Genomic DNA, 27,451 nt, shown 5'->3' with positions numbered 1-27,451 from the left:
TGTGGTAAAAATACACATAACATAATATTGACCATTTTAAGTACTTTAAATTGTACAATATAGTAGTATCAATGGTAACCATAGGGTTGTTATGCATCCCCACTAATTCCAGAACTCTTTCATCACTTCCCCCCCAAAACCCTGAACTCATCCTCATTTCTCCCTCCCAACAAACCCTGGCAGACACTGATATGCTTTCTGTCTCTTTGGAAACTTGTACCCAATGGTCATAAGCCTCCTGGAGTAGGCTACCTTGCACGGCAGGCAGGCACAGTGAGCTGATGCAATAAAAGAGACACGAAGAGGAAAGACAACGAAAAACACAGCAAACCAGGGAGCTGAGGTGGATCAGGTGACTGAGCGCCTCTCTTCCACATGGGAGGTCCTGGGTTCGGTTCCCAGTGCCTCCCAAAGAGAATAAGCACAGACAGCACCTGACAACAATGAGATTGGGGGATAAATAAATAAAATAAATCTTAAAAAAAAAACAAAAGGAATGAATGATACATGCTACCAGGTGGCTGAACCTTGAAAACATTGAGCTGCCCCTTTTGTTGTTAGAAAGAGTTAAATTAAATCATCACCATGGGAACGGGGATGGGGAGAGGGAGGACATGACTCAAGGATTCACAAGCCCAGGCTCAGGGAGGATTTCTTCTCTCTTCTTGGGTGTCGATGAGGTAATCCATGTAGCTCCATTTAGTCAGTTACTCCAAAAGTGAAACTGAGAGAAGCATCCCTGCCTCCACCTATGTTTATTTTATGAATTTGAATTGTGTTTAAAGTGTTTCAAAATTCCTAAAAGCAAGTAATAATTTAGGGATTAGAGGGTATGGGGAAAAATAAATCATGAAGAGTTGAATTATCCAATAGTCTACCCTTTCCTCCTTAACTTTTATGACCACTTACTCTCCCTTGCCACCTCTCCTCTCCTTGCCTGTGCCCCATCCACCCTCTTCTGTACACCAGCTGGGCTGGTCTCTTCTGTCTTTGAACTTGCTTGGCGATCTCTTCCCCTGCCTGTTCAAGTGCACCTTGTATACCCAGTACCTAGCCCAGCATCTGGGAAATGGGAGGTGTTCAAAATGGCAGGCGAATGAATAACAGAATAAAAGATGAATGGATGAAGCAAGAGTTCTCCTGAAATTCAATGGAACAGACAGAACAGAAGCAGGTCCCATCTCCTAGACTATACTTTTCCAGAACTCCAGATATCCCATCTAGAACGATTCTCTTGGGTCATACTCCTGCAGCTCTCTACTTTTATATCAGTGCTTCCCTCACTGCTCCATAAAGACAAACCTGATTTACCTTCATATTCCCTGTTGCCCTTGGTAAAGTGATTGCACAAAGATGTGCTCTAAGATATTCATTTTACTGAATTACTTAGAAAATTTACAAAAGAAAATGAAGCCTTATGTATCCCCGCTTTGCGACCTATATAAAATACCTCTCAGGAACTTTCTGAGACATTCCCAGGCAGAGCTATCCTTGTTCTATACTCTCATAGCACTGTCATCCTCTTCTTCTATAGCTGCCAAGGATTTTTGGTTTAATGATCCCCTGAAGTATTGTTGGGTACTTTAAGATGAGGATGCCTCATATATATTTATTGATTGAATAAATAAATGAATGAATTGTACAACTAATTTTGCTTTCATGAAGACAGGCTCCATAATCAAAGGATTTGATGATGAAATGAATTATGAAAGTGAACATTGAAGAAGTGCCCTTTATCTCATTTGGGAAATTAGAATTTTAAAATGTAGTTTAGTAATATTATTTTCACAAAAGTAATTTTTATTTTCTTTTACTTTTATCCCAGTTACATAGGCATATTTTAAGAGTGAAAAATTTCTACAAGTTATATTATGAAAAATAGCAGTCCTCTTTGCCTTCCCCCAGATTTTCCTTCCCAGAGGCAAACTTTTTCAATTCTTTGAGTTGATTTTTAAATTTACTTTCCTATCTCTAAATATGACTTTTTTTTGGTTATTTCTGACTTTAATTTAGGTATTACCTATTTATCTCTCTAGAAAAGATACAGTTCTTTTTCATCCTCCTACTCCTACCACACTCACACTTTTCATTGCTAATCCTTCTAACATTGTTACATTATAATTTTGATTATGTCAGTAATCAGTTTCTGTACACAACAATGAAATGCTATTCACAGCAAAGCCATGTACTATAGTAATTCTTACTTTTCCCACGTGCATAATGTTTTATTTTTCTCTGAAAAGAACAATCATCTTATTTCCGTTGGCTTCATTTTGTCTTTTCAATTACTCAGCTCCAATGCCAGTCATTTGTCTAAATCTCAAGGTGGAATTAATAGCCCGAGCATCTGGAAGGGTCAGCAGCCCTAGGAAAGGAATGAGGGTATGAAACTGCAGTCTGAAGACGTTCTGGCTGCTAGCTCTCCTGTCATCTCTCTCTTTTGAAGCAGTCTCTCCCAGAGCCTTTGGGGCTGGTCCTACCTGGCCTGCCTGACTTGTGTGCCAGGTCAGAGCTGCCATCCTGGGATTGCGCGTCTTCATCTTCTTGGCAAGTCCTTCCTCCTCTCTTAAGTGAAATGAATACTGCTGTAATTTATTTATCGCATACACTCATAAGTGAAGGAAATGCTAAATTTCAGTCAGAGGACAGAGAAAATAAAGATAAGTTGATTTTTTTTCAATTCAAGCTTACAGACCCCCTGAAATCCTGGTTAAGAACCCCTGCCTTAAGAAGTCTGAAGTTATTAGTCGTTCAGATTCCTGATTCATTGTGTGTGACCTGTTTTTTTCTCTAAAAATTTATTTTCCCCTCAGTGATTAGAAATTCTACATGTGGGTGAATTGTTTTGAAAAAAGATTTATTTATTTATTTCCCCTTCCCCCACCCCCCCAGTTGTCTGCTCTCTGTGTCCATTCTCTGTGTGTTCTTCTGTGTCTGCTTGTATTCTTCTCAGCGGCACCAGGAATCTGTGTCTCTTTTTGTTGCATCATCTTGCTGTGTCAGCTCTCCGTGTGTATGGCGCCATTCCTGGGCAGGCAGCACTTTTTTTGTGCAGGGCGGCTCTCCTTACAGGGTGCACTCCTTGTGCGTGGGGCTCCCTTACGTGGAGTACACCCCTATGTGGCATGGTACTCCTTGTGCGCATCAGCCCTGCGTGTGGGCCGGCTCACCACACGGGTCAGGAAGCCCTGGGTTTGAACCCTGGACCTCCCATGTGGTAGGCCGACTCTCTATCAGTTAAGCCAAATCTACTTCTTGTAATGTGGGTGACTTTCATCCACTATGCTGGGCACTCAGTTGGATCTTTACATTGGTAATTTCACGGAACTGAATTCTCTGAAATTGCCTTGAATATTTTTGTTGATAATACTCTCCCTTCTAGCTTACCTGTTTCTTTTTTAATTTATGATTTTTTTAAATTAGGGAAATTGTAGTTTTACAGAAAAATCATGTAACATACAGAGTTCCTATATAGCCCCTTTCTCATTAACCCTTTGCATTAGTGTGGTTCCTCTGTTAGAACTGATGAAAGAATATTATATTTATACTATTAGCTATAAAACCTTGGTTTACATTAGGATTCACTGTGTTGTATGGTTCTATGTTGTATTTTTAATTTTTAAAAATTCTAATAAAATATATACAACCTAAAATTTCCCTTTTTATCAACATTCAAATATAGAATTCAGTGCTGTTCTTTACTTTCACAATGTTGTGCTGCTATTGCTACCATTCATTACCAAAACTTTTCTCTCACCCCAAATAGAAACTGTACAATTTAAGCATTACTCTTCATTCCCTCCCCCTACCCGGATTTTTTTGCTCTCGCTTTCTGGATCTTTTGGAAAAGTTCTCTTTTTCATTTTATTTTCACTATTTTTCATCTCCTTTTCTTTTTGCTTTACATTCTTTAAGTTTTATCTTCCATCTCTTCTATTGGCTAAAGATACATGTTTAACATATTTTCTAATAGTATATATGACAAATATATTGAATATTCTCTTTAATAGTATATATATTCAAGATGATATTTTATTTCTGCAAACATTTGCAATGGCCAAGTAGTAAGAGCTTTGCTTTTTTGTTGTTTTCTGAATGTTTCTCTTTTAAAAAGCACCCTGTCTTCTTACATGACTGCACTATTTTCTCTTTTTCTTTGAGAGTATTGATTATAGCATTTTTCCCCCTTCCCCTAGATGGTGTCTGCTTCTGCCAAGCTCTTCTATTGTCAGTTTGGTCTGGTCTTTTTCCTTCCGGTTAGTGCCTTTCCACAGATGTCTGATAATCCTGGACGTCTGTTTGCATGAAAGAGGGGCGTGTTGGAAGCTCTGAGTACATGGGTAAAGTTTGCCAAATGTGCTGTTTACTCTTGGATGATCTAGTAGGGCTTTCTGGTGGAATACCTCCATGTGACTATTTCTAAATCTTTACTCTCATGCTGGTCAGACTCCAAGAGAAGACTTCCAGGGCTCCTGCTTTTGGGGACCTGAAGAGAGCGGAGGGTGAACTGTCTCAGTGGCCAGATCTTCCGCTGCCCACTGGGACTTGGTGCCCCCAGACCCTCGTGCCCAGCCCCAGGGGTCTTCTGCCCAGGGGTCTTCTGCCCAGGTGGGGCGGGGACCGTGGTGGCCTGGCTGCACAGGGGGCTGTGAGTCTGGAGCCTAACTTCTTCCCAGACGAAACCGTTTTTCTTATGTCAGGCCTCTTTCCATTTGCCTCCAGCTCCAGGGTCACGGATTCCTGAGCCTGTGGGAGGATTTTGTGGTGTAAACCAAGCTTCGCTTCCGCTTTCTCCTCTGCTGGTTTAGGATTCAACCATGTGGGATCTGATAAGCCCTTTGTTACTCACTTATCTTTTGCTCTCCAGCTTCAAAAGTCTGGTTACTCTCATGTTCTCTCCTGTTCTCTACAGTCTTGTTCATATGCGTTTTAAAGAAAATCCCTTTCCTCTTATTTTAGTGAAGTTTCAGGAGGGATCAAAGGTAGAAGCAAGTGTTCAAATTATCTTTTTCATAAAATATTTATTTCATATTCTGTAAATATCCCAATAAAATTTTGTGACAAAAGTTCCTGCACAAATATAGAGCTGCACAAATAAGGTCAACTGAGAGAAGACTGAGGTTGGTGCGATTAAAAATAAAACTTGAGGGAAACAGATGTGGCTCAAGCAACTGGGCTCCCATCTGTCATATTGGAGATCCAGGGTTCGATACCCAGGGCTTCCTGGTGAAGGCAGCCTGGCCCGTGTGGCGAGCTGGCCCAAGGGGAGTGCTGCCCTGTGCCGGAGTGCTGGCCATGCCCTGTGCTGGAGAGCTGACGCAGCAAGATACCACAACAAAAAGAGACAGAGGAGAGGCAACAAGAGACACAACAGACCAGGTTGCTGAGGGGGTGCAAGAGAATGATCACCTCTCTCCCACTCCGGAAGGTTCCAGGATCGGTTCCCAGAGCCACCTAATGAGAATACAAGAGGACACAGAAGAACACACAGCGAATGGACACAGAGAGGAGACAATGGAGGGATGGGGGAGAAATAAAGAAAATAAATCTTAAAAAAAAAAAAAGAAACTTGAGAAGTTAAGAAACTCTAATGTTGGAAGAAAAAGCGTAATAGTGAGAATATGTCAGCTGAAGAGCACTTAGAAGTTTTTACTGGGGTAACATATATGCAACGTAACATTTACATTTTAGCCATTTCCAAGTATACAATTCAGTGGCATTAATCACAGTCACAATGTGTGCTACCATCACCATCACCTCAAACAGAAACTCTCCCCTTTATGCCTTACTTCCCACTCCTCACCCTCACCCTTTCCCCTGCCCCTCATAACCTAAAATCCACTTGCTGTCTTGAAAAGCACATTTAAATTGATAGTTAGCATTTGGTAAATATTTATTATGTGCTATATGCTCAACTAAGCAGCCTGTATTTATGTAATCCTCGAAAAAGCTCTATGAAGTAAGTGGTATTATTATTCCCATTTTCCAGAAGAAGGAACAGGCACAGATTAGTAAAATACATTGCCTAAATTCTTATAGTTAGGTGGCAGAGCTGAAGTTAGAAACGTGATTAAGAAGAAGAGGAAAAACAAGGGCGTTGGTGAGCATTCACATTTCCATCACAAATAATAACACCAACATTTATGCTGAGGGTTTTAATACATTATCTCATTTAATTCTCACATTCACCCTATGGAATGAATTCTATTCTGCTGTTTTAGAGGTGAGGAGGCTATGACGTGTAGAGTTGAGCTTTCCCAAGTCACGTACTTAGGAAGTGATCTACTCACAATGAAGGTCTTATTTCATCCCTCATGTTTCACTGGCCAGAGCTAGATAATCTGTGTGCTCCTACACCAATCACTGCCCAAAGCAACGTGACTCCATGATTTGCATGGACTAATCAGCATTCACTCATGAGCCACATGGGTAGAGGTGGGCACCTAAGCAAAAACAGCGGTAGGTAGGAAAGAAGCAGGGGAGATTGGCTTTTGGGTAGGCAAACAATATCATCTACCACAGCACTAAATAAGGATTCTTGAAAGAGAGCAGACCTGCTTTTAGGGCCATTCCATAACTAAAGTTTGAGCCAAAACTATTTCAAACAAGCCTAAGACATGGGAATTCTCCTAATATACCAGTTATATTCCAGGGCTGTTTAAATATTTTACATAATTATTAAAAAATTGAGTGTTAACTATATTCCTAGATATCAAAAGCAAGGTATCCATTGAGTTGGTGGCAAAATCTGACAGAAAGGAACCATTCCAAGGGGCAGGGGACTGAACTCGGGACCTTGTATGTGGGAAGCTGGTGCTCAACCGCTGAGCCACATTGGCTTCCCTGAGTTGGATTTTTCTTTTGTTCTATTTGTTATTCATTTTTGTTTTCTCAGGAGGCCCTGGGAACCGAACCCAGGACCTCCCATGTGGGAGGCAGGAGCTCAACCACTGGAGCCACATCTGCCCCCCCGAGTGACTTTTTAAAACACAGAAACTATACTCCATATCCATACTGAGATACAACCAAGGACAAAGAAGAACAGCACTAAAATGTAAATTACTTTGAGTAATCATATTGTTGGTGATAGTGTTTTTTATTCTTAGACCACAAGGTAAATAATAAATTATGTTGGCATTGTTGAGAACAGAGGATTTCTATGTGGAAGAAAGGGGAAACAATGTAAAATCAATGAGGTAAAAACTCATTTAGTCCTGAAATTGAGTTGGACTTAACAGTATCAATCCATGATGTATTTTATTTAAAAAATATTTCCTAGCCTTATACATTGAGAAGGTTATATATAGGAAGTATGAGAAACCTAGTAGCAAGGAGCAACTAATATACTTTAAGGTGTTCTAATTTCCTATTAAGAATAAAAACACATGTCATTTGACTGGTGTTCTATGGAATGTTCTATTCCACAGAAACATGGCATTCTAAATACCATTTCCATGAAGATGAACCAGGGATCCTTGGAGAAATGACTGAATCCAGATATTTAGTATGGAATGTATAATACACAGTGGTGTATCTTATCATATGAGTGTAAAGTAGTCATAGAAGTCTATGATGGTTGGGCCTTAAAGTGGTAAATAATATGACAGTTTGAACATCATAAAAAAATAAGTACAGGGAGCAGATGGGGCTCAAGCAATTGCGCACCTCTCTCTCACATGGGAGGCCCTGGGTTCAGCTCCTGGTGCCTCCTAAAGAGAAAACGAGCAGACACAGAGAGCACACAACAAATGGACACAGAGAGCAGACGCAAGCACAAACAATGGTAGGGGCAGGGGAAGAGAAATAAAGAAATAAAATAAATCTTTAAAAAAAATCATTAAAAAAAAAAGTACAAAGGATTGAGACATACCAAATATGTTTAAACCCATAAATTCATATTGACACTTAGAAACCACTGGTCATCTTTGGAAATCTTTGGAGTCTAGTTCTGCATTTTAGAAGTGAATAAAGGGAAAGATTTAAGCATTTGTCCTCTCTTTCCTTTATGAACTGCTCCTCAGACTAACTAATTTGTTGATGAGAGGCCTTTTTTTTTAATAGAAGTATTTGAGGTAATAAATCAAGAAGAAATTTTACCATTAAGATATTGTAATTTTTTTTAAAGATTTATTTTTTATTTTATTTCTCTCCCCTTCCTCCCTCCCAGTTGTCTGATCTCTGTGTCCATTCGCTGTGTGTTCTTCTGTGTCTGCTTGTATTCTTGTCAGGGGCACCTGGAATCTGTGTCTACTTTCATTGCATCATCTTGCTGCGTCAGTGCTCTGTGTGTGTGGTGCCCTCCTGGGCAGGCTGCACTTTTTTCGTGCTGGGCGGCTCTCCTATGGGCCGCACTCCTTGTGGGTGGGGCTCCCCTAAGTGGGGGACACCCCGGCACTCCTTGCGCACATCAGCACTGTCATGGGCCAGCTCATTCACGTGGGTCAGGAGGTCCTGGGTTTGAACCCTGGACCTCCCATGTGGTGGGCGGACGCTCTATCCATTGAGCCAAATCCGCTTCCCTAGGACATTATAATTTTGAAACCAATAATGAATCAATGGAATTAGGCAACGATCATTAATGGCTACTAACGTCACAAAAAAAGAGACCATTACATGGGTGCCTTCTAGGGAAATATGCAACTCCACCTATGACGCATTTCTGATAAAAAAATCTAGATTGGGAGGTGGACGGCTCAGGTGATTGGGCTCCTGTCTACCATAGGGGAGGCCCTGGGTTCAATTCCTAGGCCTTCCTGGTGAAGGCAAGCTGGCCTGCACCTGCTGTGGAGAGCTGACCAAGACAGCAAGTGCAAACAAAGTGAGGGGGGCACGATAAATAAAATGAAGAAAAATAAATAAATTAAAAAAAAAAATCTAGATTGTGAAAACTTCGTAGGACCAAGAACCTGTTTCCCCCTCCCCCAAATTAAATTGCATAAAGAGAGTGAGAGAAAAGGGAAATCTCTAGATTAAAATATGTTTGGAACTTCTATACCAATTCCAATTCAGACAAAGAAACTAAAAAAGGGGGAAAAAATGCACTCATGAGAAAATTGTGGAAATATGAATACTTATGGATACTACATTTTAGATTGTTTAAAAGTATGGTTATGTTTTTAAAAAGAAATTTCATCACTGAGAGCTATAGTTTAAATATTTATGCATAAATGATAAAAAGTCTAAATTTGCTTTAAAATAATTCATTAGGGAGAGTGGGATGAAAAAAATACTGTCCTTTGGTTGATTATTGTTGGTTAGGTAATAAGCTCATGGGGGTTCATTACACTAGTCTCTCTACTTTTGTATGTTTGAAATTTTCTATAACAAGAACTTAAAATAACTCTAACCAAAATATTACATGAAATTATATAACATATTTTCTTTTTTTGTGATTGTCAGGATTTATTATGGTGATTGGCACGGTTGGGCTCAGGGGCAGGCAGGCCATGGCCAAGGTCAAGTCCACATAGACAGCAGCACATTCTCTCTGGAGGGCACTAAGCCCTTCCCTCTAACCTCCCTCCCCCAAAACTGGCACTACCTGACACCCTCATTTATCCGTAAAGAGAGGCCCACAGCTGGTACACATGTCATGAACGAGCGGCATGGGCTGAGCGTTTTGACTGGAGGACAGATGTCAGCCCTCGTGCTGGTTCCTGAGACGTTCTCTCTCTCAGGACCTCTCTTCTCTTCTCCCTGGAGGGTTCTCCCAGATGCATAGAGGGTTTCTATAACATCCTTTCCAAATGAAAAGAGTAATCTACAAAGAAATTTATAACATAATTATTTCTCACTAAAAGCAATCCCCCCTAAACCTCTGCATATATCCCACTAGGTCGTATGGACGTGGAGCCAGCATGAAAGGATATAGTCAAGACTGTTAGCACGGCCAGCTCAAGACAGGGAGATGGGGCAGGGAATGGGGGAGTGGGGTGTATGGGAGAGGGTTATTTTTGTATTTCCACATCTTTAAATCATTTTACTTGTTTGTAACCATCATATAATACTGTTAAAATCTGAAAATATCAAACAACTTTTAAAAGTGTACAGAGCTATGTTCTTTTATTTTTTAATTAAATAAGTAAATATATATTTTTATAGAATGGTTCATTGTATTTCTGGAATTCAAAAAACCCTTATAATTGATTTTCTTGAGGTACCAAACCTGGGGATTGAACCCGGGACCTCATATGTGGGAAGCTGGTGCTCAACCACTGAACCACATCGGCTCCTGTGAGTTGATTTTTTCATTTGTTTGCTTGTTGTTTGTTTTTTGTTTTTGTTTTTAGGAGGCACTAGGAACCAGACCCCGTACCTCCCAGGTGGGAAGCAGGTGGTTAACTGCTTGAGCCACATCTGCTCCCCCTTAATTTTTTCTGAATGCAGTTTCCCAGAACAATAAATGATCAGTAATCTGAATTTTGAGAATGAATTAAAAAAGGAAGACACAACCCCAAATATATATATTTCTTAAATATGAAACTAGGTCACAGAAAAAGAAAATACAGAAAAATATGGGAAACAAAAGTTCCAAGCGACAGTCCATAATGAATTTAGCAGTAGGTGCCCAGGGTCACTGATTCTGGAATCTCTCATCTTTGAAGTCTCTTTAATAAATACAAAAGTGACCATTTTCTCTTATTTATCCACTTGGTTGATGGAACTCTGATTAGGAAATTTTCTGCCTTTTCTTTTATCACCAAACAGCCTGAAAATGGTAAGAAAGCAGTGTGTCCTGACGGATGGGACTATCCCATCACCCTGAAATTATTTCAATTCCTTTGTTGTTTAAAAAAATCCTTCTTACAGAAGAACAACAGACAGACCTAAGGACCTAAATTTCAGACTTGGCACTAAAAGCATCACAGTGGTGCGGAAACATTTCATTTTCTCTTGATTTCAAGGTCTGTATATCCCCTGCTGTTTTCAGTCTTTATTTAAAAAAAGAGAAAGAGAGGAGAAAGAACACAAGAAAGAAAAGAAGAAACCCTACATGACAAGCACATTAAACCCCAAGGGTGATTCATTTCAATTTTGAAGACTCTCTTTACCACTCTTGGGACACTTATGTCAATGTCTTAATAAGGGGAGTAAAGATGTTTCTACGCCTTAGAGCACATGTGCTCATTCAGAAAATCAGCCGTGAAGAAGAGACAACCAGGCCTGCTGTGGACCAGGGAAAGTCTTCATCTGGTGAGGACCTGGTGACACGATTTGCTGAGGGCAGGTTTAATGTTGTCACCATTAAGACTAGAAGGGAAACATCCTTGAAAAAACATTAGTTTTGCCCCCAAATCTTGACTTCATCTCATACATATGCTGGAGATAATTCTACCCAAACTCAATTTGTAAAGTGTTGAAATAACCTTGCATTGTGAAAAGACATAATCTAAAGCTATTTTGTTGTCATGGGAATGGCTATATCAGGTATTATTGTTCAATGTTGACTATCATGAACTATTTCTACATATAAATTAATAAATTATACGGCATAATGGACCAACAACTTGGCCCCATTTGTATTTTGACAAACTTATGATCAAATGGAAAATTGAGAGCCATTAGATTGTTTGAATTTTAAAATATTCTATAGATAATATTTAATGATATTGAATTCTCCATGTTTTGCTTTGTATTTTCTAGACTTTGAGATTCTTAGTCATGAGTTGCCAAAACAAAACAAAACACAATGAAAATATGAAAGTAAAATGAAGAGATTTCCCCAAATATGCTACAAGTGTCTATTTGCTATAAAGATACTTTTTCTCTGTGTTTTCTTTTTTATATTAAATCTACCTGAATGAAAAGAGTGTGCTTAAGGACATGCAGTGTCTAGAAGACTTGGGATAGCTCACCTAGTCTCAGACCTTTATGCGGCAATGCCCTTGTGGGTCATAACTTAATTATAGGATTCATTAATTAATGACAATTCTTTTAAAAAATAGCAATCTGTATATCCTTGGAGTGGCAGAAGATTCTACGATCCAGTTCAAATAAAATTTGAAGTCAATTTTATATATTAATGAGAGTCAGTGTAAATAAGTTAGCCAGTATTCTTTCCCTTGCAAGTGATGGAAACCAACTCAAGCTGGCATTAGCACGAAAAAAACACTTTTTCTTCTCCTAACTAGAAATCCCAGAGATTCAATTGGCTTCAGGTATTATTAGATCTAGGGAATGTTTCTGACCTCCACTTTTTCCTACTTTTTTGGTGTAAGTATAGGCTTCAATCTTAGACTTTCCCCAGTGGTGGCAGAAAAGGCCACCAACAATTCTGGGCCCATGTCTTACTACTTCAGCAATCTCAGTGGCCTATTTGCGAACAACTCCAGCAATTTTTCTGATTGGCATAGTTTGGGATATATGACCACTCCTAAATCAATCATCCTGTCCAGAGGAATGGAATATTCTAATTGACCAACATGGGACATGTGCTCATCCTTATGGTTAGTGCATAGGTTTGGCTCCTTTTGAACCAGATAGACTGAGTGGAGAGGGAAAAACAATTCTTATACAGACTACATCAATGATTTTGATTGTCAGTATCTAGTGTAAAAAAAAAAAAAAAGTGGGCCGGGATCCAAAGACCAGAGTCTTTGTTTATTAACTAACAGTCTTAGACAAATAACTTTTTAAGTCTGAGTTTTCTCATTTGTGAAATGGGCTTCATCTTTCTTTCACTGCTTTGATTACAACCTAAATGGTGATAGATCCCCAAATTAAATCTCTACATTAGATCTCCCTCTGACTTAGGACAGTCTAGAATATTCTCTTTGGAAGATTCTCTCTGGATTTAAGTAGAGAAGGGGAAAGAATATTTCAACAAAGGAAATATTGCTCCCCTCTTCTATCCTGTTATGGACCACAGAAGGCCTACTTTTATGGTGTTTAGCCAATGAAAGCCAATGGCAAAAGATTTTAGGGAAGTAGGACATAAAAGTCAGAGTCCTCTCTTCTGGGGAGTGAGTCGTTAGGGATTCTTCCCACACTGAAGGACAGCTGCTCCCTACAGCTGTTCTAAAGGTCTCTGTGGGTTGGGAACTGCTCCTTTCCCATGTTCCTTCAAGCCTAGGAGTGGTAGAGGCTTACCTCTGATTGCTAGACTGTGGTGCCTCACCACCTTGTTCCTCTAAAGCTGCCCATACTTCTGTAGGTAGTTTCTTCATGAAAGTCCATTCAAACACCTTTTTGGGGGAAGGGATATGACATACATTTTGTGCCAGGACCCTGACTAACACATCTCTCGACAAATTTCCAGCTGTATTTTGGACATCTCAACCTGGATGTCAAAGACATTCCAAATCCAATGTTTGGAAAATTGAGCTCATTATTTCAGTTCAACTCAGGGTATTTCTTCTCTTTAGATATGGCACAATCAATTGATCCTTCAAGTTTATAAACGTTGATGGCATCTTCAAATGTCCATTCTCCTTTATCTTTGCATTCAATTGGCTATCAAATATTGCCCATTTTATCTCTTAATTATGTTTAACATGTATTGCCCCTCACCATCCTTAATGTCCAATGGCCCCTCTGTTTCTTCAGTTTTGACTGTCCCATCTTCTATACTTCCACAAGTCTGACCATGTCCCTTCTCCACCAAAAGATGTTTCATTGACTCTTGGTCACCTACAGGTTGGGTCTGAGATCCATCCTTTTTAGTGCTCTCAAGACCTTTCATGATATTGTCTAGGTCTGTATAATATGTACAATTCCTTGAACATCCCATTCTCATTCATGTCTCTGTGTCTCTGTGCATACTCTTCCCTTTGTTGAAATATTCTTTCCCCTTCTCTACTTAAAGCATGCTGACATACTTTAAATCTTACTTTGTATTTTCCTTCTCTGTTAAGAATTATCAGCACCCTCGTTAGTCACTTGTTTTTCACTCCAAAAATACACTGGATGCACATTTTTAGAGTACTATGTCATTGCAATAATCTCTTAAAAATAAAGGAAATGAGTGAAAGAAAGCATTAATTTACCTTCCCTGCCTGCATCATCTCCTAGATTTATTGTGCGTCTAAACTGATATCTTGCTTGAGAGGTACTTTGCAAAAAATAAAACGCTACTTAGCCATTCTAAGTGCTATTTAAGGAACTGAATTGCTAAAATATAATCAATATATATGAGGGTATTCAATACCAAATCAACTCTTGGCAGATGCTGAGTAGTATCTGGTCAGAATAGAAAAATTATAAGGAGGAGAGTAGAATGGCTAGAATAGAAAAAAATACATTGAATCAAAGGTATATTAAATAATCTGTGTAGGTAAATAATAAAAAATAAAAGCAACCTACATCTGAGAATAGTTTTTAAAAACTAATAATGTGTTTGATAGTGAGTGTTATACTGAATAAAGGCAGTTAGGAGCATTAGACTAAATTATAGACTACCTTATTAGGTGAAGAACTTAAGATTTTTAGTAGAAAAATAAGTTCTGACTGCATAACAGACAAAGCTATGTGAGCTATCCAAAATTTAACCATAATTTTTAGTTATTTGTGTAAGTGATACAGTTAGAAGATATATAAGAATGCATGATTCCATCAACTCAACAGTCTTAGATTAAGGGGGAAAATACATTGAGTTGGCTGTCACCTGTCTGCACAGCAGCACTCTATCATCAAATGCCTAGAGCAGTTCCCGAAGACATAAGTTAATTCCAAGAATAGGCAACTCACAGTGCCAGAGCATCTACATCTTTTTCATTGCATATTTCAATCTGTTCCTTTTCCTCATGAGCTGTTTCCTATGGCCAGTTGAATATCTGAAGGATATTGAGGACGTGAAATCCTCAAGTAGAGAACACTGAGATTTAGATCTGTGTGTCCACTTGTCTGGAACATTTTGCCTTTGGTTTGAAGCTACACTGATTCTTGAGTAGCGACTCATCATTTATGTCAGATGGTCAGGCAATTGGGCAGAAGACAGTTGGAAGACTGATGAAAAGAAAGCTTGGTTAGGAGGTGTTCTGCTCGACCGCTTAGAATGTGTGAATACTTGTTTTTTAAAAGAATACTTGCCCTACGGCCTCCTAGCAGAAGAGGCTCCCAGCAATCTAGAGCACAACCTGACCTCTCCCATGCGTATGAGTCAGCCTCTCCTGCAGCCTCAAGGCTTGCTCAGGGGGCTCAATGGTTACAGAGATGGAAGCTTAAAAACTTCCTCTTCACCAAGGCTGATCAAGCTACTGCGATTGATTAAATCATGATCTCTCAGGGGCAAATACCAAAGATGAGCCCCAATAGGGCATCAAACCCTGGCAGGAATTGGATAATATTATATTATACCCCTTTGACTTGGAGGAATTGTATTCACTGGAATAAACACTAATTTTGGGTACGTGCTTATCTTCCCTGCTTGCCATAATTCTGAAGTTAAATTCATTGCATATTTTATTCACTGTCCTAGTGTCTCACTTCACTTTGATTCTAAACAGGAAATACGTTTTTTAGCAATGGGAATAGAAATGAGTAGTGAGGAAGGGATTGATAAAATTGTAAAATATCATCTATTTGCAGAAATGAAGATGCAGTGGCTGTCCACATTTTTTTTTTTAGATATATGGTTTGATGTATGTATATATTTCCTTTTTTCTATTTTACGTGGGGTATATTGAGGTGGTTAACTTGGTAAGTTAGTTATAACTTACAGGATATTGAGATGGAATAGTATAACTGGAATAGAGTAGAAATGAACACCATCCAGCTATTGAATCACAGTAAAAAAGAGAAAGTAGAGATATAAAAGAAAGACTTCCCTTCATATTCCGAGTTAATTTTTTTCCCTTAAAGTCCCTCTTCCCCTTTTCCCATAGGGCTGGAAAGGATAAATTAAATTATTTAGTTCATGGAAGCAGATTGTGAACAGTTCATACCTCTTTTGTAGATATTTTCTGTGTTCAAATATGTAAGCTCTGTTTTACCTGTATGAAATCAATGTCAAGTCCAGGATAGGTAATAAACAATGAGTATTTGCAAAGTTCTACTTTCATTGAATTGGAATATCAGCCGTAGCTCACAATGAAAGTGCCCTTGGCTGAGGTTTAAAATTTATGTTGCTGTGCTTTTGTGGCTATTTTCCTTTTGAGGTATTTATTGCTCCAGGACCCTGCCTATTGTGTGTTTCAGATCTACACAATTGGAGGAAATTGCAGAACAATGATCCCCATGGTCACTAATTATTTAAGCCAAACGTTTTGTTGATTTTACCAAATAACTGAATGTTTAGGTCTATTAGGACTACCAACGAGCACTGAGTACATATTTGGGATTAAAACAGTGTGAGAGTTATAGGAAACACGTTGCTTGTTTTTGCAACCTTGCCAATTTTGCAAGTCTCCATGTTACATATTTTGCCCTGAAGACAGTCACTCCAGTTTTATAAATGTCAACTCCTTATTGATTATAAAGTACATATCATGTGTGAGGTGTCTAACATATTGATGGTATTTGATTTATTAATTGTGAGTAGTGATAGGACACATACTTGGTATTGAACTTTGTTAAGATCTCAAATGTACTGACTAATACTGCTGACTCCTTTTGCCCTCTTTAACTCATTTTTTTCATGTATCCTCCCCATTTGCCAAATGCATTTTTTAGCTTTGTAATAGGGATTGTGCATCAAATTAATGGGCATGGTTTCTAATCTATAGATTAGATAGGCCTTCAGGTAGCACTTCTACTTGGTGAATATGAAATAATTGTTACCACTTTATCATTATTTGTTCCTATTTTTCTGTTTTAACTTTTAATAATCTTATTAACTAGATTTAAAAAGATAAGAAAATGCATGCTCATAGGAGAAAGATACTCTAATTGTATGTGAAGAGACATATGCTGAATGTGAGAGTTTCTTTACCTTATCCTCTCCCTGGAAGTAAGCACATTTATACTTTCTTGTATATCCTCCAAGAGATTTATATGCATTATATGCATATATGTACAAATATATTTGTTTCTCATTCTTGCAATTGCAAATAAGTAGTTCAGACAAAGAATAACAAGAGAAATTGAACAAATTTTTAAAATTCTCTTTGAAGGCATTGGAACGCTATCCAGACATTGAAGAATTGTTAGGGCAAGACCCTGTAGAAGAGGGATTTTGGAGAGTTGAGCTTGGCATTGGGGCCACTTCTGGAGGTTCCAGTCAATTCTGAAAGCATGCTTCAACAGATACATGGGCTAAAGCAGGGGTTCTTAACCTTTTTTTCTCATGGACCCCTTTGCCAGTCAGGTGAAAATCATGGACCCCTTCTCAGAATGTAGCAGCAGATAGTTTTATGACACTCAAGTAGTGTCGGCTCTAACAACTACTGTAATTTTGAAGTATGGATAAGTGAAAGCAATTTTTTTTGAGATATGCAACAACTGTAATGTGATGTGAAATTAATACTACTGTGATTTATTGCATACATTCATAGGTGAAAGAAATGCTAGATTTCAGTTAGCGGTCAGAGAAAATAAAGATAATAAGTGGATTTTTTTCAATTCAAGCTCACAGACCCCCTGAAATCTTTCAGTGGACTCCGTGGGGGTCCATGGACTCCTGGTTAAGAACCCCTGGGCTAAAGGGAAACAAAATAGGAGTTCTAGGTCCACCAAAGAGAAGGAAAGTTGGAAATCCCATCAAGCTTTGGACTGGTTTTGGGGATGGAATCATATCCCCCCAAAGAGGCATGTTCAGATCCTAGCCCCCATGCTGTGGGTGTGAACCCATTTGTAAATAAAACTTTTGAAGATGGTATTAGTTAAGGTGCGCCCAAACTGAATGAGGGCTGACCTTAATCCAATATGGTTGACGTCCTTACAAGCAAAGGAAAGTGGGCACAGAAGGAGAAGCCATAGGGAGCAGCCAGAAGCTGGGAGTCAATGGGATCCAGAAAGAAAGGAAGATGCCACCATATGCATTGCCATGTGATGGAAAAGCCAAGGAACCCCCAAAACTGCTGGCTAGCCAGAAGATACCAATCCTGGGAGGAAGCAAGCCTTTAGCCTCTGAAACTGTGAGCCAATAAATTCCTGTTGTTAAACCAACCCATGTATGGTATTTGTTTTAGCAACCAGGAAACTAAAACAAATGGGATAAAAAAAAATTCTAGGAATAGCAATGAATTGGAAATAGACTACAACTCCCCGGGAGGAGACCCACCTTGATTGGATTAAAGTTGCTTGAGATTCACTGTAGTGACTGTAGCATACCTGCCTGCCTGAAGTAAGCAATCATTTTAGGAGAAAGAGTACATTCACTATAGCCTCATACTATCTCGGCAATTTTCCATGTATAACTTCCAGCATTAAAAAAGAAACAAAGTAAGAACAAACCATATGAGTGGAGATGAGACCCTTTGACTCAAAGCCAAAGGAAAGAACAGACAACAGAAACACATTTACAGGGCTTACAGGTATTATACATATCAGAAACTAACTTTAAAATATCTGCGTTCATGTTTAAGAAACTAAATGATAAGACTGAAAATTTGACGTAAACTTGGAGGCTATAAAAAGAAATATGAACAAAAAGATCTAATGGCAAATTAAACAAAGCTCAATGGAGATGTAGTGAACTGAAAGTTAGATCAGAAGAGAATATTCAAGGGAAATGGACTTTGGCCCAGTGGTTAGGGCCTCAGTCTACCACATGGGAGGTCCGCGGTTCAAGCCCCGGTCCTCCTTGACCCGTGTGGAGCTGGCCCATGCGCAGTGCTGATGTGCGCAAGGAGTGCCCTGCCACGCAGGGGTGTCCCCCGTGTAGGGGAGCCCCATGCGTGCAAGGAATGCCCTGCCACACAGGGGTGTCCCCCGCGTAGGGGAGCCCCACGCGCAAGGAGTGCACCCATAAGGAGAGCCGCCCAGCGCGAAGGAGGGAGCAGCCTGCCGAGGAATGGCGCCGCCCACACTTCCCGGGCCGCTGACGACAACAGAAGCGGACAAAGAAACAAGACGCAGCAAAAAGACACAGAAAACAGACAACCAGGGAAGGGAAGGGGAATTAAATAAATAAAAATAAATCTTTAAAAAAAAAAAAAAGAGAATATTCAAATATCCACATTATAAAGAAAGTAGAATACAAAATACAAAAAAAAGGGCAAAAGTGACGTATAGTAAAAATGCCTGGTTCCAGAAAGGTCAGAAACAATATTAGAAAAGATAATTCACAATTCACCATGTTTTACAACCATTACCACTTTGAACTTTCCAAAACAAACTACATGGCACACGTATGTATACACTTGTGATTTTTTTTTCATTAGTGGGGTCAGACTTATACATGCTACTTTGCACCTCAGTTTTATTTCCTTTAACAATATGCATTGCAGTGTAGACCTAACTTATTTTTTTAACTGCCCAGCTTTCAATTGTACATTGGAATTGATTCCTTAAGTTCTAAGTATAGATGAGAAAATAAATGGAGCTTGTGAAAATTCTACTTAAAATGAATAACAATTTCAAACTTAGAACACTGAAATATAGTTTTGCAAAGGGTCCCATTGTCACTTTAATGCACAGAAAAATGCCCCGGTTTAAGGATTCAAACAGGGCGCACTCACAGAGGACCAAAATGATCTCTTTCCACAGGTTCTATTAGAAAATAATTAGGTCAGGATAGGCCCTAGGATTTGACTTTTTAATCTCTGCCTTTTGGCTTTTGTCATCTCTGCTTGCTCCTTCTGCTGTGACGATCTAAGATACAAAGCTTATTGTCATTGAACATGAGGAGTGTGGGATTTTATATTAATAATAGAAGGAATTTAGCAGTCTCCTAACAGATGAGGCCCAGAAAGATGAAATGCCTTGACCGGATCACAGATGAGTCAGTGACCCTGGGACTATACCCTACACATGCTTCTCTTTTAATCCATAACTGAATTTTTTTTTTCCCAGCTCACCATACAATATTGCTCATCCTTTCTGCGACCCTGAAGTTAAGGAAAGGGAGGCACAGGGAGGTTAAATAATGCCTGAAATACTCAGTTGAAAAACTTGTCTCCTGTATCATTTACTTCTTGGTAGCCCTGCATTGGACCAGCTTTGCTTCCTGACCAAAAATGTTTCTACTTTATTGAAGGTTAGAATCGCAAAGACCACATCAACAGTGGGGGCAATTATTGCATAGGTTCTATCTTGTATAAATACCCATTTACTGGACACTCTTCCAAGATACCTATACAAAAACTCTTGATTATGTTCATTTTTCCTCTTTCTGTGAATGTTACCAGCATTTCTGCGAATGTGTCAATGAAAAGTTATCAAAACTATCAGATGAGGGAAACCGATGTGGCTTAAACAACTGGGATCCCATCTACCATATAGGAGGTCCAGGGTTTGATGCCCAGGGCCTCCTGGTGAAGGTGAGCTGGCCCACGCAGCGAGCTGGCCCATGCGGCAAGCTGGCCCACCCAGCATGCCAGCCCACTCTGGAATGCTGCCCTGCGCAGGAGTGCCCCTCTGCGTGGAAATGCTGTTTAGTGTGGGAAAGCCACCCTGCTCAGGAGGGTTGGTCAATGCTGAGAGCTGGCAAAGCAAGTTGATGCAATAAGAGATACAGAGGAGAGAAAATAAGAAGACGTAGCAGAACAGGGAGGTGAGGAGGTGCAAGAGAGTAATCGCCTCTCTCCCACTCCAGAAGGTCCCAGGATCAGTTCCCAGAGGCACCTAATGAGAATACAAGCAGACACAGAAGAACACACAGAGAATGGACACAGAGAGCAGATAACGGGGGAATGGAGGGGAGGGGAGAAATAAATAAAATAAATCTTAAAAAAAAACTATCGGATGAGTCTAACCTGTGCAGAATAGACTTGATTACAGATACCATATTGTTTACCATGACTCAAGGCAAAGGAATGACCTATTTTATGAGCAACAGAAAATAACATCCATAACCCAATTCAGTTCCCTCTGAGAGACTGCAGTAGTTAAAAAAAATTATTTCTAATATAGACAAAGAACATATTGGCTAATTCACTGCATTTTCTTGATTGCCAATCCTCTGTATCTCCATCCTAACAGAAATAAATCTTTGTAATGTTTATGTACCATTTGACTAAAGAATTAAACACATGCTACTTTGTTAATTGGGGGATATAGAATAAGATAAATCAGTGGAAGGCTAAATAAATTGAGAATTAAAAGAAAAAAGGTAGACCTGTAACATAGTGCTATTTTATGAAAAGTGCTTAGAAGGTTTGGCTGCTTACCAATAAGAGTCAACATATCAGTGATAATGCTATCATTTTATTGCAATAGATTACTTCTATACATTTTACTTGATTATATTAGTAAATTCTATATATACCAAAGGTGAAACTCTAAGTAATAAGTCTAGTTTTTAACCTACAAATGAAAATGCACCTAATTTTTTAAGTTCTTATTTTAAAAATTTTATTGTGGTAAAATATATATAACAAAATTTGCCACTTAATCCTTTTTTTTATTGACTTTGTAATAATATTACATTAAAAATATATATATATGAGGTCCCATTCAACCCCACCATCCCCACCCCACCTCTCCCCCCCCAGCAACACTCATTCCCATCATCATGACACATCCATTGGATTTGGTAAGTACATCTTTGGGCACCTCTGCACCTCATGGTCAATGGTCTACATCATGGCCCATACTCTCCCCCATTCCATCCAGTGGGCCCTGTGAGGATTTACAATGTCCAGTGATTGCCCCTGAAGCACCATCCAGGGCAGCTCCATGTCCCAAAGACGCCTCCACCTCTCATCTCTTCCTGCCTTTCCCCATACCCATCAGCCACCATGTCCACTTTTCCCAATCCAATGCCACCTTTTCTATGTGGACATTGGATTGGTTGTGTCCATTGCACCTCTATGTCAAGAGGAGGCTCAGATTCCACATGGATGCTGGATGCAATCCTCCCACTTTCAGTTGTAATCACTCTAGGCTCCATGGTGTAGTGGTTGTCCTTCTTCAACTCCATCTTAGCTGAGTGTGGTGAGTCCAATGAATCAGATTGTAGGTGCTGGAGTCCGTTGAGGCCCAGGGCCTGGCTATCACATTGTCAGTCCAGAGATTCAAATCCCCTAAATATATCTTAAACCCCAACATTAACTGCAACTCCAGCACATTAGCATGAAAGTCTTATGAAGAGAGATCCCATCTGAGTCCAGATTCATCACACATAAACACCAGTTCCAAAGAGGGGCCATCTGACCTGGTAGTTAACCCCATCTGCCATGACCATAACTCCCATGGGTCTCTTTAGCCCTCAAAGGAACCAATACTTGGGGGTTGTATCTGCTTTATCTGTCTCTTAGACTCTGCTCAGTTGTGCATAAGGGCAATCCTTCTGACAGCCTCCAGACTCTTTTTTAGAGACTCGTAGCCATATAAACTCATTTCTCCTTTCCATTTCCCCCTTAAATTAGGTCAAACAGCATTTTAAAGTCATGTTATTTTATGTAGACAGGGATATTCTGCTGATCCGCATTGAACCTTCCATACGAGGTCATTTTCCAGTTGCATCATCAGTTGGTAGTTGATAGTGATCCCTCGGTGCCAGGGAGGCTCATCCCCAGGTGTCATGTCCCACGCTGGGGGGAAGGCATTGCATTTACATGCTGAGTTTGGCTTCGAGATTGGCCACAATTGAGTAACATGAAGGCTGACAGGAGGAAATTCCCAGGCACAATGCTGCTCTAGGCCTTGTTCTTATTTTAGGCTTATCAGCTCACAAGCATAGTCATTAGCATCAGGGGCTCACTGTTGAACCCTCACTCCCTCCCGGTCCCCGCTGCTGCACCTGGGAGACTGTCGCTGTTCCCCTAGGGACCACGACAGAGCACCACTGGCCAGGAACCCAGTACCCCCCCTGCTGTGGTTTTTAATTGTTGCCACTATGAGTATATCCAAACATTACCATGCACCCTGGACATATGTTCTGTACAGCTCCCTGTCAGCCATATATCACCTGTCAATGGTATCCCATACCAGTATTCCTCCGTTGCCATTGTTGAACCACTCTGTGGTCCAGAACTCCCTGAAATTTGAAGCCCAATATAATGTCAGGGTCCCTTACTAGGAAATGGCATATAGCGATAGGTTTAAAGGTTAGATAAAGAATACGTGTTGACTTGGAAAAAATTCTCCATCCTATCTTTTTCTTTTTTTTTTTTTTTCCCCTAATTATTGAACTTCTCTTCACAGGAGCCCTAGACCACAGCAATGCATATATATAATATACAGCACTCCTGTACATCCACCACAAAACCTTTTCCCTTCCACAGCGATACTCTTACACCCTATTCACATCATATTTACTTAACCTGATATACAGAGTCTGAGACAATAGCTTTCAAACAAGGTGACATCTGTGCTTACATTGTGGTGCATACTTTAGGATACACAGTTTTCTAAATTCTTAGTTATCCTATGTTTTACATTATGGTTTACATTATCAGTCTGTCATCTCCTATATGTTATGGTGTAATATTACATGTTTTATATCCATCCTTGTGTACTCTCAAGAAACTCCTCTCTTACCCCCCATTTACCTTGGTTCCACACATTTAACGTCCATTTTCCCTTCCACCTTGGTGCCCACAGTGACAGCCAACCTCCGTTTCCTGAGGAGCCACTTCCAGAGATAGATGGAATAGTGTTCAGGGCCTAACTTGCTCAACTGCCCCAATGCCCTGGGAGCCACCCTTTCTCTCGAGGGATACAGTTCCCTCTATTTGATGGCATTAGTCCTCCCCAGGATGTGGGTCCACCCCCACTCTCACTACTTGGGTTTCTACCCCATGGTGTCACCCACTGTGGCAGAATGAGCATTTAGACATTCCCCAGGAGCCCGTCCCGCATCAGACCATCCCCTCCGAGCATTCTAAACAGGTACCCCTCTTAATTATATTTTGATATGATTTTCTCAGCATTTTACTCTCCACCAACACCTGACACTCTCCTATGTTCGTATGCTACCCCTCCTCCCCCCACTTTTGGGCAATATTACCCATCTGCCCATCCCCAGCCACCCTCAAACCCGCAAAGCCCCAACCAAAGGCAACCCCTTGCCCCTATTTTATCTCTTCTTTGTGTTCATACTTACCACCATCTCGTTATAAATTCCACCCCTGCAGACATCTGCTCACATCCTTCCTCCACCCTCCGATTTCCTGTAAGCCTCTTGCTATCTAGGGCAGCTTGGTTAAACCATTTTTAACCTTTATTTTATTAGAGAAGTTGCAGTTGTATAGAAAATCGTGAATAAAATACAGAGTTCCAATATACAACCCTTTTATTAACACCTTGCATTAGTGTGGCACATTTGTTATAATTCATGAAAGAACATTTTTATAATTTACTATTAACTCTAGTTTCCGTAGTTTACAATATGGTTCACTGTTTCTATTATACAAGACCTTAAAAAAATTATTCTAGTAATATATATACAACCTAAAATCTTCACCTTTAACCACATTCAAATATATAATTCAGGAAACGGACTTTGGCCCAGTGGTTAGGGCGTCCGTCTACCATATGGGAGGCCCGCGGTTCAAACCCCGGGCCTCCTTGACCCGTGTGGAGCTGGCCATGCGCAGTGCTGATGCGCGCAAGGAGTGCCGTGCCACGCAAGGGTGTCCCCTGCGTGGGGGAGCCCCACGCGCAAGGAGTGCGCCCCGTAAGGAGAGCCGCCCAGCGCGAAAAGAAAGAGCAGCCTGCCGAGGAATGGCGCCGCCCACACTTCCCATGCTGCTGACGACAACAGAAGTAGACAAAGAAACAAGATGCAGCAAAAAGACACAGAAAAACAGACAACTGGGGGAGGGGGGGAAATTAAATAAATAAATAAATCTTTAAAAAAAAAAAGGGTAAAAAGTACAGACAATAGTAAAATATGACCAAAGAAAGTAAAAACATTGAATATTAAAAAAATATATATATATATATATATATATATATAATTCAGAACTGTTAATTACATTCACGGTATTGTGCAACCATCTTCTCTCTCTATTACCAAAACTTTTTCATCACCCTATAGCAGTTTGATATTATTGATGAATTCCAAAAAGAAATATTGGATTATGTTTGTAAACTGATCTTTTCCTCTGGGCATATGAGATCATATTGGATTCATAAGTTTACTTTATTAAGTAATTATGTAATCATGTAAACCTCTTGTGCCAGTAGGGCACAGATAAAAGGCATGGCAAATGACAGAGTTAAGGGTTCTTAATGTTGAATGTTTTCTTTTTTTTAAATGATTACTCTTTTTTTAATCCGCCCCCCACCCCCCCGTGGCTTTTTTTTGCATGCTGTCTGCTCTGTGTCTATTTGCTGTGCATTCTTCTGTGCCTGTATCTATTTGTTTGTTTGTTTGTTTAATTAATTAATTAATTAATTAAATTTCTCCTCCCCTGCTCTTGTGGCTTGCTTGCTGTCTGCAATCTATGTCCATTTGCTGTGCGCTCTTCTCTGTTTTTGCTTCTCCCCCTTTTTTTGTTGCATCACCTTGCTGAGTCGGCTCTCCATGGCACTTGCAGGACAGGTGGTGCTCCGCAGTGTGTGAGCGAGCCTGCCTTCACAAGGAGGCCCCAGGACACAAACCCAGGGCCTCCCATATGGTAGACAGGAGCCCAACTGATTGAGCCACAGCTGCTTCCCAATGTTGAAGTTTTGATGTTGGAGTTTGATGCTGAAGTCTTAAGTTGGAGCCCCAGGAACTAAGCTCACAGAGGAAAGAGAAGCAAGCCCCAGGAAGGGAGGAACCCAGGAAGCCTGAACACTTGCAGACGTCAGCAGCCGTCTTGCTCCAACATGTGAAAATAGACTTCGGTGAGGAAATAACTTATGCTTTATGACCTGGTATCTGTAAGCTCCTACCCCAAATAAATACCCTTTATAAAAACCAGCCAGTTTCTGGTATTTTGCATCAGCACCCCTTTGGCTGACAAATACATCACCCGAAACAGAAACTCTGTACCTACTAAGTACTTCCTCCCTCCTTCAGCCCCTGGAACCTCTAATCTTCTTTCCATCCGTATGAATTTGCCTATCCTAGATATTTCATATAAGTGGAATTATTTAATAGTTGTCCTTTTGGGTCTGACTTATTTCACTCAGAATAGTGTTTTCACGATTCCTCCAGGCTGTAGCATGTACCAGAACTTCTTTTGATGGATGAATAATATTCCATTGTATGTCTATCCAACATTTTGCTTATCCATTCACCTGTTGATGCATACTTGGGTTGCCTTCTTTCTTTGGATACTGTGAATAATGCTGCTGTGAACATTGGTGTAGGAGTATCTATTTGAGTCCCTCCTTTTAACTCTCTTGGGTAAATACCTACACAATGGATTGCTAGGTCTTATGGTAATTCTACACTTAACTTTTCAAGAACTTGCCAAACTGTTTTCCACAGTAGCTGCATTGTTTTACAACCTCACCAACAATGTATGAGGGTTCCTATTTCCCCACATCCTCACCAACACTAGTTCTTTTCTGTTCTTTTTTTAAAAATATTAGCCATTTTAGTGGGTGTGGAGTGGTATCAGATCATGGTTTTGATTTGCATTTACCTAATGACTAATGATAGTGCTGACCATCTTTTCAGGTACTTAATGGCCATTTGTATTTCTTCTCTAGAGAAATGTTTATCCAAGTCCTTTCCCCATTTTTAAATTGGATTGTTTGTCTTTTTGTTGTTGAGTTGTAGGATTTATTAATACATTCTGGATATTAAACCCTTATAAGGTATATGATTTGCATCTATTATCTCCCATTCTGTAGGCTGTATTTTTGTTTTTTCGATAATGTTCTTTTACTCATAGAAGTTTTTAATTTTGATAACTACAATTTATTTATTTTTCTTTCTTGTTCTCATGCTTTAGTGTCATATCTAAGAATCCATTGCTAAATCCAAGGTCATAAAGATGTATCCATTTTCTTAGTTCTATGGTTTTAGTTCTTACATTTAAGTTGTTGGTCCATTTTGAGTAAATTTTTATATAAGGTGAAATAGGGGTCCAACTTCATTCTTTTTCATGTGGATATCCAGTTTTCTCAGCACTATTTGTTGGAAAGACTATTCTTTCATCCATTGAATGGACTTGTCACCCTTGTTGAAAATTACTTAGCCCTAGATGTATAGGTTTAGTTCAGGATATTGGCTAATTCTGTTCCATTGATCTATATGCCTATCTTTATGCCAATACCACTCCGTTTTGTAGTAAGTTTTGAAATCAGGAAGTGTAAATCTTCCAACTTCTGTTCTTTTTCAAGATTTTTTGGCTATTCAGAGTCCTTTGCTCTTCCTGATGAATTTGAGGATTGACTTTTCCATTTCTGCAAAAAAAAAAAGGCTACTGGTTATTAGAATTTTGATAGGGACTGTGGTGAGACTATAGGTTGTTTTGGGTGGTATTAACCCAAACTCGTTTTTTATTTTTTGTGCAATTTCTTTATGTTG

Source organism: Dasypus novemcinctus, chromosome 14, assembly GCF_030445035.2.
Source record: "Dasypus novemcinctus isolate mDasNov1 chromosome 14, mDasNov1.1.hap2, whole genome shotgun sequence".
In the NCBI taxonomy this organism is placed as follows: domain Eukaryota; kingdom Metazoa; phylum Chordata; class Mammalia; order Cingulata; family Dasypodidae; genus Dasypus; species Dasypus novemcinctus.
The sequence above is the reverse complement of the archived record's forward strand: the minus strand, read 5'-3'. Positions refer to the sequence as shown.